Source organism: Triticum dicoccoides, chromosome 3B (assembly GCF_002162155.2).
Source record: "Triticum dicoccoides isolate Atlit2015 ecotype Zavitan chromosome 3B, WEW_v2.0, whole genome shotgun sequence".
In the NCBI taxonomy this organism is placed as follows: Eukaryota; Viridiplantae; Streptophyta; class Magnoliopsida; order Poales; family Poaceae; genus Triticum; species Triticum dicoccoides.
Genome location: NC_041385.1, coordinates 835625856 through 835638169, shown reverse-complemented (window position 1 = coordinate 835638169; position 12314 = coordinate 835625856). Strand labels below are relative to the sequence as shown.

Here is a 12314-nt window from a genome sequence, read left to right as displayed (position 1 = left end):
GAGCCTCGAATGGACTACAGATCAGCCCTCCTGAGAGGTTTTAGGGCTTGGCGGCGGCTCCGTATCGTAAAACGTGATGAAACTTCCTCTCTGATCTTTTTCTCCACGAAACAGAATATATGGATTTGTAGTTGAGGTCGGTGGAACAGCCGGGGGCCCACGAGACAAGGGCGCGCCCAGGGGGAGGGGCGCGCCCCCCACCCTCGTGGACAGGGTGTGGGGCCCCTGGCCTTCATCTTTTGCCAGTATTTTTTATATTTTCCAAATGTTATCTCCGTGGATTTTCAAGTCATTCCGAGAACTTTTGTTTTTGCACAAAAATATCACCATGGCAGTTCTGCTGAAAACAGCGTTGGTCCGGGTTAGTTCCATTCAAATCATGCAAATTAGGGTCCAAAACAAGGGCAAAAGTGTTTGGAAAAGAAGATACGTTGGAGACGTATCAGAGTCCAATTATTTTCGTTAGTCAACATTTTATTCAATAACAATTCAGCTTGGTCGACTGTTCTTTCCCTGAAAACACAACCAGCACAAATATCCAAGTAGTCCTTGGAAACATCGGTTAGTCCATTATAAAGACATCAAGTATTTCATTTTTCTTAAGAGGGTGATCAGGCAAAGCATTAAGAAATCGGAGAAGCCTCCCCCAAGCTTGTGAGAGACTCTCTTCTTCGATTTGCACAAAATTGTATATTTCCCGCAAGGAAGCTTGTTTCTTATGAGCAGGGAAATATTTAGCAGAGAAGTAGTAAATCATATCCTAGGGGCTATGCACACAACCAGGATCAAGAGAATTAAACCAAGTTTTAGCATCACCCTTTAATGAGAACATAAATATTTTAGGATATAATAATAGCGATTCTTCTCATCATTAGTAAACAGGGTGGCTATATCATTCAACTTGGTAAGATGTGCCACAACAGTTTCAGATTCATTGCCATAAAAAGGATCAGATTCAACTAAAGCAATTATCTCACGATAAACAGAGAATTCATAATCCTTATCAGTAACATAGATAGGTGAAGTAGCAAAAGCAGGCTCAGGTTTCGTTCTAGCATTAAGGGATTGCTACTTCCATTTGGCTAATAACTTCTTAAGATCATATCTATCATTGCAAGCAAAAATAGCTATAGCGGCTTCTTCATCCATAACATAACCCTCAGGAACAACAGGCAATTCATAATTAGGGGGAGAACCTTCATTATCGCTTTCATCAATGATTTAATTTTCAATTATTTCATTCTCTCTAACCCTAGCAAGTTGTTCATCAAGATATTAACCTAATGGCATAGTAGTATCAAGCATAGAAGAAGTTTCATCATAAGTATAATGCATAGCAGAAGTGGCATCATCAACACATCCGACATATCAGAATTCTTAGCAGTAGCAGGTTTAGGTGTCGCAAGCTTACCCATAACAGAAGGAGAATCTAGTGCAGAGCTAGATGGCAGTTCCTTACCTCCCCTCATAGTTGAAGGAAAAATCTTAGTTCTTGCATCTTTCAAGTTCTTCATAGTGATCATCAGATATAAATCCCAAGTGACTCAAAGAATAGAGCTATGCTCCCTGGCAACGACGCTAGAAATTAGTCTTGATAACCCACAAGTGTAGGGGATCGCAACAGCTTTCGAGGGTAGAGTATTCGACCCAAATTTATTGATTCGACACAAGGGGATCCAAAGAATATTCTGAAGTATTAGCAGTTGAGTTGTCAATTCAACCACACCTGGATAACTCAGTATCTGCAGCAAGGTATTTAGTAGCAAAGTAGTATGATAGTAATGGTAAAAGTGGCAAAAGTAAAGATAGCAGTTTTGCAGTAATTGTAACAGTAGCAATGGTAAAGTAAATAAGCAAAGCACAATATGTGAAAAGCTCGTAGGCATTGGATCAGTGATGGATAATTATGTCATATGCAATTCATCATATAATAGTTATAACATAGGGTGACACAGAGCTAGCTCCAGTTCATCAATGTAATGTAGGCATCTATTCCGAATATAGTCATACGTGCTTATGGAAAAGAACTTGCATGACATCTTTTTCCCTACCCTCCCGTGGCAGCGGGGTCCTAATGGAAACTAAGGGATATTAAGGACTCCTTTTAATATATAACCGTACCAAAGCATTGGCACTTAGTGAATACATGAAGTCCTCAAGCTACGGTCATCACCGAGAAGTATCCCAATTATTGTCACTTCGGGGTTGTCGGATCATAACACATAATAGGTGACTATAGACTTGCAAGATAGGATCAAGAACTCACATATATTCATGAAAACATAATAGGTTCAGATCTGAAATCATGGCACTCAGTCCCTAGTGACAAGCATTAAGCATAGCAAAGTCATAGCAACATCAATCTCAGAACATAGTGGATACTAGGGATCAAACCCTAACAAAACTAACTTGATTACATGGTAAATCTCATCCAACCCATCACCATCCAGCAAGCCTACGATAAAATTACTCACGCACGGTGGTGAGCATCATGAAATTGGTGATGGAGGATGGTTGATGATGACGACGGCGACCAATCTCCCTCTCCGGAGCCCCGGACGGACTCCGGATCAGCCCTCCCGAGAGGTTTTAGGGCTTGACGGCGGTTCCATATCGTAAAACACGATGAAACTTCCTCATGGACAGGGTGTGGGCCCCCTGGCCTTCATCTTTTTTCTCCGTGAAAAGGAATATATGGAGTTGGAGTTGAGGTCGGTGGAGCATAAGGGGGCCCACGATACAGGGGGCGCGCCTAGGGGGAGGGGGTGCGCCCCCCACCCTCATGGACAGGGTGTGGGCCCCCTGGCCTTCATCTTTTGCCAGTATTTTTTATATTTTCCAAAAGTTATCTCCGTGGATTTTCAGGTCATTCCGAGAACTTTTGTTTTCTGCACAATAAACAACACCATGGTAGTTCTGTGGAAAACAGCGTCAGTTTGGGTTAGTTTCATTCAAATCATGCAAGTTAGAGTCCAAAACAAGGGCAAAAGTGTTTGGAAAAGTAGATACGTCGGAGACGTATCAACGTATCACGTGCCAAGGTTGGGGTGCATCAGCCGAACCCGCGCTACCACAACCTCAGCGTCACGACCATCTCTCCGGTTCTGCGCTTGGTGCATTTTGCGTTGAGTGATCCGCATTGGACCGCCGCTATGCACGCTGAGTATGATGCTCTTGTCACCAACCAGACTTGGACTCTTGTTCCGCGTCCTCCTGGAGCGAACGTCATCTCCGACAAGTGGGTTTTTCATCACAAACTCTTGCCGGACGGTTCTCTCAACAGGTACAATGCTCGCTGGGTTGTGCGTGGCTTCACACAACGTGCCGCTGTTGACTTCTTTGAGACCTTCTCTCCGGTTGTCAAACCCGCAACGATCCGTGTTGTCCTCCAGATGGCCACATCTCGTCGTTGGCCCGTACATAACCTCGACATCAACAAACGCTTTTCTTGTATGGCCATCTTCAGGAGCGGGTTCTCTGTCAGCAGTCGGCCGGGTTCGTTGACCCTCAACATCCGGATGATGTCTGCCTGTTTTCATGGTCATTATACGGCCTCAAATAGGCTCTGCGTGCATGATACCAGCGCATCACGGTGTTCCTTGGTCTTCTCGGGTTTCGCAGCACCACCTCTGACACGTCATTCTTCGTGCTCCATCGATCTGATCATGTGGCTATGCTTCTGCACTACACCGATGAAATTATCATCACTGCCTCCCGAAAGGTCTTCTTCGCGACATCATTGGTCGTCTTGGCTCTGAGTTTCGGCTGATGGACCTAGGCGCGTTGCACTTCTTCCTCGACATTAATGTGCGACGTGGTGCCTCTGGGTTCTTCCTTCACCAGGGACAGCACACTCTTGATCTTCTGGATCGTGTCGGCATGACTGACTGCAAGTCGGCCACCATGCATGCCGAGACCAAGCCGAATCTCTCTGCCACCGCTGGCCAGCCCGCTGCTGATGTCGCCCTCTACTAGAGCATTGTTGGCGCCCTTCAGTACCTTATGCTCACTAGGCCAGACATTCATTTTGCTGTGCAGCAAGTTTGCTTGCATATGCACTCGCCCCGTGATGTTCACTGGTCCTTAGTCAAGCGCATTATTCGGTACAATCACGGCATGCAAACCTACGGTCTTCGTCTCCGTGCCTCCGCCTTGACTGAGCTTATTTCTTACACTAACACGGATTGGGCTGGCTGTTCCGACACTCGATGCTCCATGTCCGGATATTGTGTCTTCTTTGGTGACTCTTGTTTCTTGGACCTCTAAACGGCAGCCTACTGTCTCCCGTTCGAGTGCCGAGGCTGAGTACCAAGCTGTTGCCAATGTGGTCGCGGAGACTTGTTGGCTTCGTCACCATCTTGGTGAGCTTTGGATTCCACTTCTGAAAGCCACTGTGGTCTTCTGTGATAATGTGTCGGCCACCTACCTCGCGGCTAATCCGGTGCAGCACAAGCGGACCAAACACATTAAGATCGATGTTCACTGTGCGCGAGAAGGTTCAGTTGGGTCAACTTCGAGTTCTTCATGTACCGACTACCCAACAGTTCGCCGACATCATGACCAAGGGGTTGCCAACTACTGCATTCAAGGAGTTTTGTTCCAGTCTTTGCATCACCGACATCGACGCTTCGACTGCCGGGGGGGGGGGTGTTGAAGCGTGATATCTCTGTATTTATTACCGAGTGGTTCTCCTATTATCTCTAGCCTTGTATAGCTGATTCCTAGAGATATTGTAGGGGTTAGTTGGCTTGTCACGCAAGACATCACCTGTATATATTGTAATAGACTCCGATGAATACAATTGAGTTGCATCCTATAGTCTTCTACAATTCCCTTTGTCATCGGTATGTTACTTGCCCGAGATTCAATCGTCAGTATCTTCATACCTAGTTAAATCTCGTTACTGGCAAGTCTGTTTACTCGTTCCGTAATGCATCATCCTGCAACTAACTCATTAGTCACTTTGCTTGCAAGACTTCTTATGATGTGCATTACCGAGAGGGCCCAAATATACCCACTACTAGGAAAAGGCCTACTAGTGGCGCACCAGTTTTGCAATCTCGGGTCAATATGCTTAATCTCATGTCAAATCACACTCCGTGGTCAAACTTCCCGAAAGGTCACCCATCCTCACACTACTCCAGCCCAACCACGCTTAACTTCAGAGTTCTATCACTACTCCAGCCCAAGCACGCTTAACTTCAGAGTTCTATCCAACACCAGCGCCAGCTCACTTCACAGGCACTTGTTGATATATCTAGCATATCAATCCTATTAAACCTTGTTGATGTTTAGGACTTTGTTCATGTTCATGAGTGTGATGAAATTTTTAAAAATTATTTCAAACTTCCGTTCATATTACGTATCATATTTTGAAAAAAAATCTCGAAAAAAAATTCGAAAATATTTTTTTTCTGTTACTAGAGGCGCACCTAGCAAACGGTGCGCCACTAGTAAGTTTGAAATTTTTTGATTTTTTTTGCCTCCAGATCTTAAAAGGCCCGGAACTTTTTTTCTATTAGGTTTTTGAGAATTTTGAAAATGTTTAATGGGGTTACCCCCTGTTAAATTTGGATGTAACTTTTCGAGTAGATGATTTTTCATATAAAAAACTTTTTAATCCGAGTTCGTATGCAAAAGTTATGCCCATTTTACTAAATTCGAGAGAGATTTTGCAAATAAAGTCGAAATTCATATTTGTAAATTTTCACAACAACTAGAGCACATATCACATGGGAAACTTATTTTCTTTTATTTTTTCCCATGGTGCACCATTACTACTTTTGAAAAAAATTTAAAAAAAATTGAAATTTTTTTTACTAATGGCGCACCGTGGATGTGGTGCGCCATTACTAGTTTAACTAGTAATGGCGCACTATCCTCTGGTGCGCCATTACTAGTTTTGAAAAAAAAACTAAAAAAACTGAAAAAAAAATTAATTTTTTTTACTAATGGCGCACCATGGATGTGGTGCGCCATTACTAGTTTAACTATTAATGGCACACTATCCCTGGTGCGTCATTACTAGTTTTGAAAAAAAAAATTGTTACTAATGGCGCACCGTGGATGTGGTGCGCCATTAGTATTTGGACACTAATGGCGCACAAACACATCGTGCGCCATTAGTATATAGTAGTGGTGCACCACATGTCTGGTGCGCCATTAGTGTCCATTTCATTTATAGCCCTTTTCCTAGTAGTGACCTCTCCAATACTCGGAGTGACAAATCATAATCTCGATCTATGCCGACCCAACAAACACCTTCGGAGATACCTATAGAGCATATCTATAATCATCTAGTTACGTTGTCACGTTTGATAGAACATGGGGCATTCCTCCGGTATCCGGGAGTTGTATAATCTCGTAGTCGGAGGAATATGTATTTGACATGAAGAAAGCAATAGCAATAAAACTGAACGATCATTATGCTAAGCTAACGGATGGGTATTTCCGATCACATCATTCTCCTAATGATGTGATCTTGTTTATCAAATGACAACACATGTCTATGGTTAGGAAACCTAACCATCTTTGATCAACCAGCTAGTCTAGTAGAGGCTTACTAGGGACACGGTATTTGTTCTATGTATCCACACATGTATCAAGTTTCCGGTTAATACAATTCTAGCATGAATAATAAACATTTATCATGAAATAAGGAAATATAAAATAACAACTTTATTATTGCCTCTAGGGCATATTTCCTTCAGGCATAAGCCATCGTTGTAACTGAAAGATAAGATCCATGGACATAGCGATTGTAGTGCTCGCTGGTGTGCTACCGGTGAAGTAAACCCTGCCGACTGGTGCCTACGTATATATGTCACAGGGGGGAACCACATAAGGTGCAATCATAAAGGTGTCACATGAGCAATTCAAGAGCACGATATGATTTGAGGGTACGCCGCACCCTGAGCTGGTCGTATTCATATCGGTTGACGCCAATGGGCCATTGGAGAAGGTGCCCCTGTAAAATCTGTCGGACCACCATCGTGGCACGAGGATATCCGTTGCATCGGGGACGTCTCATCAGGGAACATGCTCCTCATCACCTCCATGATCTCCGCCTCGACTCTTCGTTTGTGACAGTGACCAAGAGGTAGCAGTCATACATCTTTGAAAGGTAGCAGGTGCATTGCCTAAACCGAAAGGCATACGTTTCTAAGCAAAAGTACCAAAAGGGCAAGTAAAAGTAGTTTTTTTCTTGATCCTCTTGTGACACGGGTATTTGAGAGAAACCGAAGTATCCATCTAGAAAGAAAAAATGTGTATGTTTTGATAATCTCTCTAGCATTTGATCAATAAAAGGTAAAGGTTAATGATCTTTCCTAGTAGCTTTATTTATTTTTCTAAAATCAACTACCATACTATAAACTGTGATAATTCTTTGCGGTATAAGTTCATTTTTATCATTAGGGACTCCGGTAATACCTCCTTTCTTAGGGACACAATGAACGGGATTTACCCATCTTCTATCAACTATGGGATAGATTATACCTGCTTACAGAAGCTTTAATATTTCATTTCTTACCACTTCTTTCATCTTAGGATTTAACCGTCGCTGATGATCAACAACTGGTTTAGCATCAGGTTCCATATTAATTTTATGCTGACATAGAGTGGGACTAATGCCCTTAAGATCATGAAGAGTATATCCAATAGTGGCACGATGCTTCCTTGGAGTTTTCAATAATCTCTTTTCTTCATGCTCTAAAAGGTTAGCACTAATAATAACAGGATATATCTTCTTTTCATCAAGATAAGCCTATTTCAAAGTATCAGGAAGTTGTTGAAGTTCAAACACAAGATCACTCTTGGGTGGTAGAGGATCTATAAGAGTTTCAACATGCAAGTTGTGTTTCAAAACAGACATCTGTTTAAACAATATCTCATCTATTTCATTTCTTTCATCCATATGCATATCATTTTCATGGACTAGCAAATATTTTTCTAAAGGATCAATAGGAGGCACGATAATAGAAGCAAGAGACCAATAATTTCATCTTTACTAGGTAGTTCTTTATCACGAGGTTGTCTATGAAATTTAGAGAAATTCAACTGTCATGAGACACATAACTGAAGCTTACACTAAAAGTTTCTTTATCACAGTATGTCTTAGGATTAACTGTGTTCAAGAAAGGTCTACTAAATATTATGGGACAAAAATCATCTTGTGGGGAACCAAGAACGAGAAAATCAATTGGATATTTTATTTTCCCACACAAGAAGTTGTGGATTAAACTGTATGTGATCTTATTGCAGCACATCCAAGCTGATTGAAACCATGACGTAGTCTGCCTGGTACACCTTATTGTCCTCAGTCTTCACTCTGATGCCACTCCCGGAGTAGGAGATCTCTCGCACCACCTGCAATGCATGAAAAAAAACAAAACCAATCTATGTTCGTTCAACATCCAACGAAGAAATATCTATGCAGGTTCTTTGGAGTGAATATAGGTATAGCACCTTGTTGAGCTGCAGGCAAGGGTCGACGATGTTGCCGTACTTGTCGGACTTCAGGTACTGTCCGGCGAGGTGGTACACGACGGCCTCGTAGCCGCACATGTCAAGTAGACATCATCGCCGAAGTCGCTGAAGGTGGCGAGAGGGACGGTGTTCTACAGGCTGGTCACACGTGGTGGCTCTGCGAACTCATAGTCGTACTTGAAGTAGTCCATGATCATGTCCACTAGCAAAGACGGCCCGTTCGGAAGGCTGACAAACCAATGGATGATCATTTTTATTTTTTCAGGAGAATAGAGGATTGAAGATTACTAAGTGTGACAGGGCTATTTCTTGCCCGTTCCAAGACGTAACTCCAGCTCGTATCTGGCACTGCACTACTTGCCGGCCAAGAACTGCAGATGCCTTCCCGCAAAAGAAAGAAAGAACTGTAACCGGAAAGGCATCTACAATTCTTTCTTTTGATTGTGAGGCCTCATAAATTGGGGTCATAATGTATTAATATGGAAACTGATGATAACGGATATACTCTTGATGATCTTAAGGGCATTAGTCCCACACTATGTCAGCATAAAATTGATATGGAACCTGATGCTAAACCATTGTACTGAAAGAATTGAATGAGAGACTTGGTTGAGAAATTCTTAACCCGGTCAAAATCGGATGATCCAATTTCAAATTGAAGATCTCAATTGATTGTGAGGCCTTATAAATTAGGGATCATAATGTATTAAAAGAATGGAATGAGAAAGCTCCTTGACAAATTTTTGACCCAGATAACCAAATTTTAAATTGAAGAACTCAGTTGATTGTAGGACCTTAAAAAACTAAGGAGCATAGTGTATAGTATATACTATGAGTTAATCTAAAAATCCGTGTTTGGATGTTGGATAATTATTGCCACTTTTTTAACCTTGATTTAGTTAGGCAACATGAATACGAAACGGAGATAACCAATGAAGATTTGCAAAGTACCGAAAACCAAGATTCACTATCATGTTTGGGGTACAAGCTTTTCCTGTTTTTCTTCGCATTCGATATATGCATCTTTTGTTAATTTCAGTAGCAGAGATGATTTTTCAAATATTGGTGACTGATGATATGCTAGAATATGTTTCTTTAGTGGCTGCAAATGAATACACCTCTATCTCTATTCTCATAATTTATCTTTCTTATACTAAACAATGAGAAGAAAGATGGGGCAAAGATGTTAAGTGGATCACTTGATATTTCTTCAACTTGATTAGGTCCTTCACCTGATTTTTGTTTTGGTTTAGGCCGTGTGACAAATTCAATGCAGTTTCATAACTCCTTTATATATACACGATAGAAGTACAATTTCAATAAATTCTATGGAAATTATTTATAAATTCAAATATAAGCATACTAGAATAACTGAAGTTAAATGTTGCTGACAGTGGATCCCATTTGGATTTTAGCTCGACTTAGCTGTTGCATGTGATGCATGGGTCGGGTTTTTCTCGTCCTGCTTGGCAAATTTATGTATAAAGTAGAGATATATGTATTTCTTGGGCAATATGTTCGTGTATGAAGTAGATGGATATAACATAAAACAAACATATCTGCACCAGCGTTAACCATGGCTTAGCACCAGAGCACTCCCGCTGCAGTCTTGCAACATGTGGTTAAGTTCACATGGCTTCAGTTTTGGTTACATGATGAGGTCATTCCTTTCTCTCATTTTGAGAACTTTTTTTTTGATAATATGTTTATCTCTTTTTGAGAACTTTGAGTTTGTCTTTACATTTATTTCAGTTTATGTGTAACTAAATGACATATTTTTCATTGCTTTGTGCAATCTGTACACGTCCAAGGTTATACAGGGTGAAGCCTGATAGTTCAATCATATTTACTATGAAAAGCTCAGTCTTAATGTATGTATTGCTTCGGATGTTTGTTGGCAGAGATAAAAACGAGATAGTATTTGTCCCTGAATAGAGTACAATTCGGTTGTCTCTTAGTATTTATGATTTCTAAATAACTTTTTTAGATACATTGCAATGGAATTTTTAAAAGTATATATATTGTTCTTTCATGGTAGTCAAGTGGAAATGGAGAGTATGCTTGTGAATTTTCAGCCTAATATACTATAATGTTGATGATATGCAAAAGAACAAGATAAAAATAAGTTATTTTAGACTAATGAAGTTTTTGTTGCAAGTACATAATTTATAGTTTTGTATGTGCAACAAATGTCCAAATTTTCATATATGTTCATACCTTAATTTTTTTTGACAACTATATGTTCATACCTTAATAGTATTCTGACTTTTATTTCGTTATTCTCTCATGATGGCAGGGCTAGACAATGCATGTTATTCCTGCCATGTGTGCTACTGCCAAATTTCCAAACACAAGTTTTTCATGTAGTTGTAACTTTTATGTGCTTGTGACATGCTAATAAATTCTGATCTGATCTTCTCTTTTTATAGTTAGGAGTTAGTTAGGAGTGATTTTTGGCACCGCGGGGATTTAAATTTCCTCACCAGATGTAGATGCACTTAGAATGGAAATTATGTCAGATTAGAACATTTATGCAACAACATAGCTATTGCCAGATGTTTACATAAGGTGGATGGCAGAGTTAGCTCACGGCAAAGCCCGCGTCATACCCTCGCAATTACTAAATGTATGAATAAATTTATAGGAGAAGCTGAAATAGCTCAGTTGGCTAGAGCGTGTGGTTGTTAACCACAAGGTTGGAGGTTTGAGCCCTCCTTCTAGCACAGTGTTTGATTTTCAGCTCTTTATTATTATTATTTTTGTGAATTTCCACAATTTCTCTCTTTTTAATTTTTTGTAAATTCACACCATTGCTATTTTCATTTTTGTAAATTGTTCATTGTCTTCTTTCTAGATTCCCAACATTAGTTGCTCTTCCTATATTCATAAGTCTTTCTTTCTTTTCATTGTCAATAGTAACATTGCATGCTTGGGCATGGATCAGGGGTCTATTAGCTTAGCTACTAATCTAGTATAGTATCCTTGATCAAAGCATGTTTCTCGGTGGCCTGGACGTCTGTCTCTTGCGGTCTTTGCCGCGGATCCAACATGCACGGCTAGCTATATATCAGACTAGTTCTGTTGCGGCTGCTGGACTAGGAGCACCATGGAGGCTTTGGACAGTACCATGGAGTATGATGAGTGACTCCGGTATGATGAGGCACTGAAAGGCCATGGAGCGTGCGTGCGCCCGCGCTTGCACATGCAATTAGTTAGCTGCTTCCAATCCATGTCCAAATGTGTCCGTCCATCGGATTGAACATGGCACCATGCTAGCTAGCTAGCTGGCTAGAAAGCGCAACGAATGTCTAATCTATCTACCTTGAGCCTGTTCTGCCATGCAAAAAATGGTTTCCACATAACTTACTGACCTGACAGGCACGTCCAGTCGCCGCATTTGGAAAATAGGTGGCGAGACGACGAGTGTATATCACCCTTCGGGCGCCGAGAGTGTGCTATCCCTCTGCTCTCTGTCAAGTAAGATGACCGACCGAGCATTATTAGTTTAGCAACAACAACAAGATTAGTTATTTATTCCCCCAGCCAAATAAAGCCACCGCGGTCTCTGTTTTGGGAGTAAATGACACTAGCTAGAGGTCACAAAACTTGTGCAGTGGGTGCACTTTAGTCACACCTACGTGGATATAGATCACAACCGGAAAACCAGAAAACCAGAACCGGAAAACTTGTGCATATAGATCACAACCGGAAAACCAGAACGCCCACCAGGGCCTCAATACGTGGCCAGGACATCGTGATTCACTGTTTGCCGCGTGACCACCCATGAAGGGGTAACTGAGAATGGAAAGATACATGGGCCCACACCC

The 12314-nt window shown here is 41.4% G+C and overlaps 1 non-coding gene and 1 pseudogene across 1 annotated transcript; one reads left to right on the top strand and one right to left on the bottom strand.

Annotated features, from left to right (window-relative positions):
• Positions 1-3774: 3774 nt before the first annotated feature.
• LOC119280221 lies at positions 3775-8738 on the bottom strand (annotated as a pseudogene).
• Positions 8739-11136: 2398 nt separating this feature from the next.
• On the top strand, positions 11137-11210 carry TRNAN-GUU. Its single transcript has one exon. It is a non-coding gene; the product is annotated as a tRNA-Asn (tRNA).
• Positions 11211-12314: the final 1104 nt, after the last annotated feature.